Below are 8,433 nucleotides of genomic sequence, written 5' to 3'. Positions count from 1 at the left end.
CCTTTTCTCCAGGAAAGCGAAGTTTATCGCTTTCAGGTTCATCCTGGAAGACTATCCTTGAACTAAGACTAAGATGTCAGACAGTTCAACTTCTCTGAATGAGAAGAGTGTAAAAAAAAAAAAAAAGAGAAGAGTATAGAGGAAAGACTCCAAGGATCTTTAAATTCACCCTGAAGGGTGAACCAGATTTGTTTAAGCAACTTGTTCAAAAGTAAGTGGCCCTGGATGACAGCTTGATATTTAAAAACAGCCTTGAAAATAAGACACATGGTCCTTCCAAATGCCTAGTTCGTCTGAGTTACTCATCCTGCTACCTGTGACTCACATACAAACAGTATGCAGATGTTCTCTGAACCCACCTTTCAAAGATCCTTATTGAGAAAAAACTCTTCATCATATTCACCAAACTCCTTACATATTCTGAAAGTTTTCAGAGTAATTATTGTTCTGGTCCTACTGGTCTCTGAGGCAACACGGAACTCCATGTAGGGCTCTATTTTAATTTGACACATTATTTTGCATAATCATTGCCTAGATAGAAGTCTATCAGCTTTTGACTTTTCAGCCAAAAGCTAATAGACTTTTTTCTGTTTTTTCTTTTGAGTATATTATTTCCTGCCTCTTCAACATGAGTGAATACATGAGGGTATAATACTCTTTCAAACCACAGCCATCAGAATCAGACAAAAGTTGCAAGAGAATGATCATTTTCCACCAGCGAGCTACTTAGTATTGTTTCAGAGTTAACTTTCTCCTAACTTGGAAAACATAAGTTATTTTTATCTTTTTTTAAAAACTCATGATTAAAAAGATGGTATTATCTCTTGAGGGCCTTCTTTGAAGAGTGTGAGATTCCTAAGGATCTCAGTTAGTTAGCTGGTCACCAGAAAAGGAAAGAGAAGCCTTCATAACTAGCTGACTTTTCTGAGGTTTCATTTTACATTTCAAGAGCTCCAAGTTTCAGTATCCCTCAACTGAAGAGATAGAGTGGGTGTAATTACAGGAGAAGAGCAAAAGAGATGAAACAGCTGGCATGTGTTAGCCACCTTTACTGCTGCTGCTGCTGCTGCTAAGTCGCTTCAGTCGTGTCCGACTCTGTGCGACCCCATAGACGGCACCCCACCAGGCTCCCCCGTCCCTGGGATTCTCCAGGCAAGAACACTGGAGTGGGTTGCCATTTCCTTCTCCAATGCATGAAAGTGAAAAGTCAAAGTGAAGTCGCTCAGTTGTGTCTGACTCTTCTCGACCCCATGGACTGCAACCCACCAGGCTCCTCCGTCCATGGGATTTTCCAGGCAAGAGTGCTGGAGTGGGGTGCCACTGCCTTCTCCAAGCCACCTTTATGAGCTCCCAAACTACCTGGTATTCCAAAGAATTATGACGTGCATGATCATTCCTAAGGGTTTAATCATTCCTTCTGGGAGAGAAGCCACAGCAGAAACCAGAGAGTGAGCTAGTATCCAACAAAGGAGTACCTGTTCAACACCCTGAAGAAAGAAAAAAAAATCACACTCCCCCTAAATCCAACTGTGTAAGGTCGTCTCTGAATGAACTAGAAAACTAGTTCTTTTAAGATATACTCCTGGCCTCATTCCAGTTACTATATGACCTTGCATAAACCTCTTTTGAAGTTTTCTGTGTCTATAAAACCTGGATAATAGTACTATCTGTCCCAGATGGTTGGATTATATGAATTAATTAGTTCAAGCTGGAATGATCTTTGATAATCTTAAAGTGCTGAATATTGTTGTTAGAGGTGCAGGTCGGGACAATGTTATGAAGCACATCTATAATTAGAAAGGCCTAGAAACTGCAAACGGTGCCAACACCCAAGGAGTGAAGCTAAAAAGACAATACCCGGTGTCATTTTCTCCCTGAGACCAAGTTGGCATGACTGAATGCCTAATTTGCTCTTTTATCCTCTTGTAAATGTGGCAGCTTGTCATGAACTTACCCACCATAGAGTGTAGTATTTATTGAGTGTACAGGCTTTAGAAGGCAGTGTTCTAAAGGAAGCGCTGATATTCATTAGAACACAGGGTACAGTCTTGGGATTATAATACTTCTTAACTCACCTGAATCCAGGGAGTAACTAAGTCCTTCCCCAGAAAGACCTGTCCTCTGCAAAATGCAGTAAACTTCTTCATATGAATCTGAAAAAAGGAACAGATCTAAACCTTGTTTGAGAGACAATAAGCTTTCTTTCCTTTCCAAACAAACAAAGTGAAGTGAGGTTGCTCAGTTATGTCAAACTCTTTGCAACCCTGTGGACTGTAGCCCACCAGGCTCCTCCATCCATGGGATTCTCCAGGCCAGAATACTGGAGTGGGTTGCCATTTCCTTCTCCAGGGGATCTTCCCGACCCAGGGAAAACAAACAAAACCACATATGTGGAACCCAAATACAGAGACTAGATTAAAAACAAAAACAAACAAACAAACAAAACACAGCTGTGTCGAATGAAAAATGAAAGACGAAAACTTCCTGTTCTCTGAAGTGACCCCAAGGCACACTGTCAAAATCAAAGACCCTTCCCCACCCCAGCCCTCTGTAGAGACCACTGGATCAGGTTTCATTCTCTCACTTTTTAGTATTTTAAATTCTATTAAGAATCTGTAAACCAGGTTTCATTCTCTCACTTTTTAGTATTTTAGATTCTATAAAGAACCTGGACTGCAGAGCTTTTAAAAAAGATACAACTTACCCAGGGACATAACTCACTGTATCTACACCCTGTCTGGAGAACCTCTGTCTTCTCACACCTTCAGCTTTAGGTGAAGGTCACACAGGACTCTAGTTCGCCATTACCACATTCCTTTTTTAAAGAAACTTTTGATGACTTTGCCAATTATCTTTTAAAAAATACATTATTTATTTTTTTATTTTTGGCCATGCAGTGGAGCATGCAGGATCTTAGTTCCCTGACCAGGGATCAAGTCTGTGTCCTCTGCACTGGGAGTGCAGAGTATTAACCACTAGACAGCCAGGGAAATTCCCATATTCCCTTTTTATCTTCCTCTTCTTCACTAGCATCACCACTGTTATCATAGTAAATATTTATGGAGCACTTAGTATGTGCCCAGCATAGTATACCTCATTTAATCCTCACAACATTACTATAGGGTAGCTATATTGTTATTAATACTTTAGAGATAAGAACACTCAGCACAGAGATGTAATTTGTCATAGAAAAAAGCAAAGATAAAATTTAAACTCCAGACAGTCACATTGCAATCTTTTGGGACAATAGATAACATTAAACCATCTTGATTATCGCTTGGAATAGACTAACTGCCTGTGTGTTGACTTGTCTTTCTTCCCGATTAATTTCGTGCTGGCTGAACAATAGATTATGGGCTGTATGGTGGGATCTTAATTTTATTATTTACATCCTTGTTGAAATTATAGATCTTGGGCAAACTTGTGAAGTTGGTACTTTAAGGAACACCTCCCTACCCTCCTTTTCTTAAAAGTATCATTCATCTTCTGGTGGAAAACTCTTCTACAATGATGTCAGGTATTCAGTATTCTTGCATTTTATTTCTACTTTGCTTTATTTAAAAAAACAAAACAACTCTTGGCCATAATACAATCACCTGATGTAAATTAAAATATATTTGCAATTTTAGGATGGGGAGGGAGATGGGAGGGAGGTTCAAAAGGAAGCAGATATACGAATATCTATGGCTGATTCATGTTGAGGTTTGACAGAAAACAACAAAATTCTGTAAAGCAATTCTCCTTCAATTAAAAAATTAATAAACATTTTTAAAAAGTGGTAAAGTCTAGCAAATAACCCTCTAATGGTAAATTTTTTGAGGAATTGGTTTCAGACTGGGGTATTTCTGGGGTTTTGACTTCAGGTAGTAGTAGTAGTGAAATCGCTTCAGTCGTGTCTGACTCTGTGCGACCCCGTGGACTGCAGCCCACCAGGCTCCTCCATCCATGGGATTTTCCAGGCAAGAATACTGGAGTGGGGTGCCATTTCCTTCTCCAGGGGATCTTCCCGACCCAGGGGTCGAACCCAGGTCTCCCGCACTGTAGGCAGATGCTTTTACTGTCTGACTTCAGGTAAATAAGTCCAATTTCCCTCTCTCACATCTAAACTCAAATAGCCTATCTTCTCTAACTGCTTTTATTTCTGCCCTCTGGCTATTCTCCCAGACTAGTCCATTGAAATGGGCTTAAGGACACTTAAGTTTAAATAACATTATCACTATATCCAAAGGTTTTTCATTAGAACTCTTTCTCTTCCATCTTTTTATGGCATTAAAATTGTTTTTCATTCCCTCTGCATTGAAAAATTATTACACTGAGATTTATGTAACACGATACTTGTTTAGCTCCCCTCCCACTTGTCTGTAAAATCATTTTTCTCTCCTTTAAAAGCTTTTCTTCTTTTGATCTCCTAATTGCATGAGGTCTTTATGCTATTACTTGAGCAAATAATACCCATATTTTAAATTGCCACTGGTGCCCCATTATTTATACCTTCGCAAAGTATGATCTATGGAACACTGTTCCCTCAAGACTGCATTTTTTAAAAAAAAGTTCAGTAATCTATGAAATAGAATCACAGAAAGAGCAGACTTGTGGTTGCCAAAGGGAAAGGTGGGATGGGGGAAGGATGTGGGAGTCTAGGATTAGAAGATGCAAACTCATATATAGAATGGATAAACAAGGTCCTATTATATAGCCCAGGAAACTATATTCAATACTCTGTGATAAATCATCATGGAAAAGAATATGAAAAAGAATGTATCTATATGCATAACTCTGAATCACTTTGCTGCATGGCAGAAATTAACACAACATTGTAAATCAACTATAATAAAATAAGTTTTAAAAAGTTCAGGAACCATGGCAGATACTTCTCTTGCCTGTACATTCTAGTAACTATAAAATTAAAGAATCTCCCTAATAATCTTACTTTCAGCTAGAATAACCACATGACGCAATTCTGGCTAATAAGGCATAAACTGAGGTCTATTTATGCTTTATTAAGCCAATAAGGCATAAAAAAGAAGATAAATAAATCCCCCCTTCTTCCTGCTTTCAACAGGGACTCAAAGCAGAAACTGCAGTAGAAAACCTGAGATTCTGAAGGAAGGGCAAAGTGAGTGGCAGAGATATCAGCTTCCACACTGCAGAGCACTGAACCAAGGCCAGCAACCTCCTACCTCCTGAGTTCCTGTTACATAAGAGGGACATGTCCCCGTTTGTCTGGACTGCCATAATCAAGTGATTAACATCTTGCAGCTGAACACACTCGATGCTGCTGCTGCTGCTAAGTCACTTCAATCATGTCTGACTCTGTGCGACCCCATAGACGGCAGCCCACCAGGCTCCCCTGTCCCTAGGATTCTCCAGGCAAGAACACTGGAGTGGGTTGCCATTTCCTTCTCCAATGCATGAAAGTGAAAAGTCAAAGTGAAGTCGCTCAGTCAGAACACACTCCTAACTAGATCTAAGAACACAAAAGTGGTTTCCCCTGCTTATCTGCAGGGAATATGTTCAAAGACCCTCATGGATGCCTAAAACCGTGGATAATACTGAACTCTACGTATTTTTTTTTTCTTATACATACATAGCGATGATTAAGTTTAATTTATAAATGAGGCATAGTAAGAGATTAACGGGCTTCCCTGGTGGCTCAGAAGGTAAAGTGTCTGCCTACAATGCGGGAGACCCGGGTTCAATCACGAAGATCCCCTGAAGAAGGAAATGGAAACCCACTCCAGTATTCTTTCCTGAAAATTCCCATGGACAGAGAAGCCTGGTAGGCTACAGTCCACGGGGGTCGCAAAGAGTCGGACGTGACTGAGCGTCTTCACTTTCACTTCACTAAGAGATTAATAACAACATTCGTTGGATCATAGAGAAAGCAAGGGAATTCCAGAAAAACATCTACTTCTGCTTTGTTGACTATGCTAAAACCTATGTATGGACCACAACAAACTGCGGAAAATTCTTAAAGAGATGGGAATACCAGGCCACCTGACCTGTCTCCTGAGAAACCTGCATGCAGGTCAAGAAGCAACAGCTAAAACCAGACATGGAACAACAGATTGGTTCCAAATTGGGAAAGGATTACGTCAAAGCTGTATATTGTCAGATCAGATCAGTCGCTCAGTCATGTCCGACTCTTTGCGACCCCATGAATCGCAGCATGCCAGGCCTCCCTGTCCATCACCAACTCCCGGAGTTCACTCAGACTCACGTCCATCAAGTCAGTGATGCCATCCAGCCATCTCAACCTCTGTCGTCCCCTTCTCCTCCTACCCCCAATCCCTCCCAGCATCAGAGTCTTTTCCAATGAGTCAACTCTTCACATGAGGTGGCCAAAGTACTGGAGTTTCAGCTTCAGCATCATTCCTTCCAAGGAAATCCCAGGGCTGATCTCCTTCAGAATGGACTGGTTGGATCTCCTTGCAGTCCAAGGGACTCTCAAGAGTCTTCTCCAATACCACAGTTCAAAAGCATCAATTCTTCAGTGCTCAGCCTTCTTCACAGTCCAACTCTCACATCCATACATGTGCTTATTTAACTTCTGTGCAGAGTACATCATGCACAATGCCAGGCTGGATGAATCACAGGCTGGAATCAAGATTGCCAGGAGAAATATCAACAACCTCAGATATACAGATGATACCACTCTAATGGCAGAAAGCAAAGAGGAACTAAAGAGCTTCTTGATGAGGGTCAAAGAGGCGAGTGAAAAAGCTGCCTTAAAACTCAACATTCAAAAACTAAGATCATGGCATCCAGTCCCATCACTTCATAGCAAATAGAAGGGGGAAAAGTGAAAACAGTGACAGATTTTACTTTCTTGGACTCCACAATCACAGCAGATGGTGACTGCAGCCATGAAATTAAAGACAGTTGCTCCTTGGCAGGAAAGCTGCAACAAATCTATACAGAATATTAAAAAGCAGAGATATCACTTTGCTGACAAAGATCAGTATAGATCACAGCTATGGTTTTTCCAGTAGTCATTTATAGATGTGAGAGTTGGACCACAGAGAAGGCTGAGCACCAAAGAATTGATGCCTTCAAATTGTGGTGCTGGAGAAGACTCTTGAAGAGTCCTTTGGACTGCAAGGAGATCAAACCAGTCAATCCTAAAGGAAATCAACCCTAAATATTCACTGGAAGGACTGACACTGAAGCTGAAGCTCCAATAGTTTGGCCACCTGATGCAAAGAGTCGATTTATTGGAAAAGACCCTGATGTTGGGAAAGATTGAGGGCAGAAGAAGGGGACGACAGAGGTTGAGATGGTTGTGTTGCATCACCGATTTAATGGACATGAGTTTGAGCAAACTCTGGGAGATAGTGAAAGACAGGGAAGCCTGGTGTCCTGCAGTCCATGGGGTCACAAAGCATCATACATGACTGAGTGACTAAACAACAAACAATGAAATAATGATACATTAATAATCACAATGGTGTGATCACTGACCTAGAGCCAGACATCCTGGAATGTGAAGTCAAGTGGGCCTTAGAAAGCATCACTATGAACAAAGCTAGTGGATGTGATGGAATTCCAGTTGAGCTATTTCAAATCCTGAAAGACGATGCTGTGAAAGTGCTGCACTCAATATGCCAGCAAATTTGGAAAACTCAGCAGTGGCCACAGCAATGGAAAAGGTCAGTTTTCATTCCAATCCCAAAGAAAGGCAATGCCAAAGAATGCTCAAGCTACCGCACAATTGCACTCATCTCACACGCTAGAAAAGTAATGCTCAAAATTCTCCAAGCCAGGCTTCAGCAATATGTGAACCGTGAACTTTCTGATGTTCAAGCTGGTTTTAGAAAAGGCACAGGAACCAGATATCAAATTGCCAACATCTGCTGGATCATGGAAAAAGCAAGAGAGTTCCAGAAAAACATCTATTTCTGCTTTATTGACTATGCCAAAGCCTTTGACTGTGTGGATCACAACAAACTGTGGAAAATTCTGAAAGAGATGGGAATACCAGAACACCTGATCTGCCTCTTGAGAAATTTGTATGCAGGTCAGGAAGCAACAGTTAGAACTGGACATGGAACAACAGACTAGTTCCAAATAGGAAAAGGAGTATGTCAAGGCTGTATATTGTCACCCTGTTTATTTAACTTATATGCAGAGTACATCATGAGAAACGCTGGACTGGAAGAAACACAAGCTGGAATCAAAATTGCCGGGAGAAATATCAATAACCTCAGATATGCAGCTGACACCACCCTTATGGCAGAAGGTGAAGAGGAACTCAAAAGCCTCTTGATGAAAGTGAAAGTGGAGAGTGAAAAAGTTGGCTTAAAGCTCAACATTCAGAAAACAAAGATCATGGCATCCGGTCCCATCACTTCATGGGAAATAGATGGGGAAACAGTGGAAACAGTGTCAGACTTGATTTTTCTGGGCTCCAAAATCACTGCAGATGGTGACTGT

Source organism: Bison bison, unplaced genomic scaffold, assembly GCF_000754665.1.
Source record: "Bison bison bison isolate TAMUID 2011002044 unplaced genomic scaffold, Bison_UMD1.0 scf7180017864386, whole genome shotgun sequence".
Lineage (NCBI taxonomy): Eukaryota > Metazoa > Chordata > Mammalia > Artiodactyla > Bovidae > Bison > Bison bison.
Note: the sequence above shows the minus strand (reverse complement) of the source record.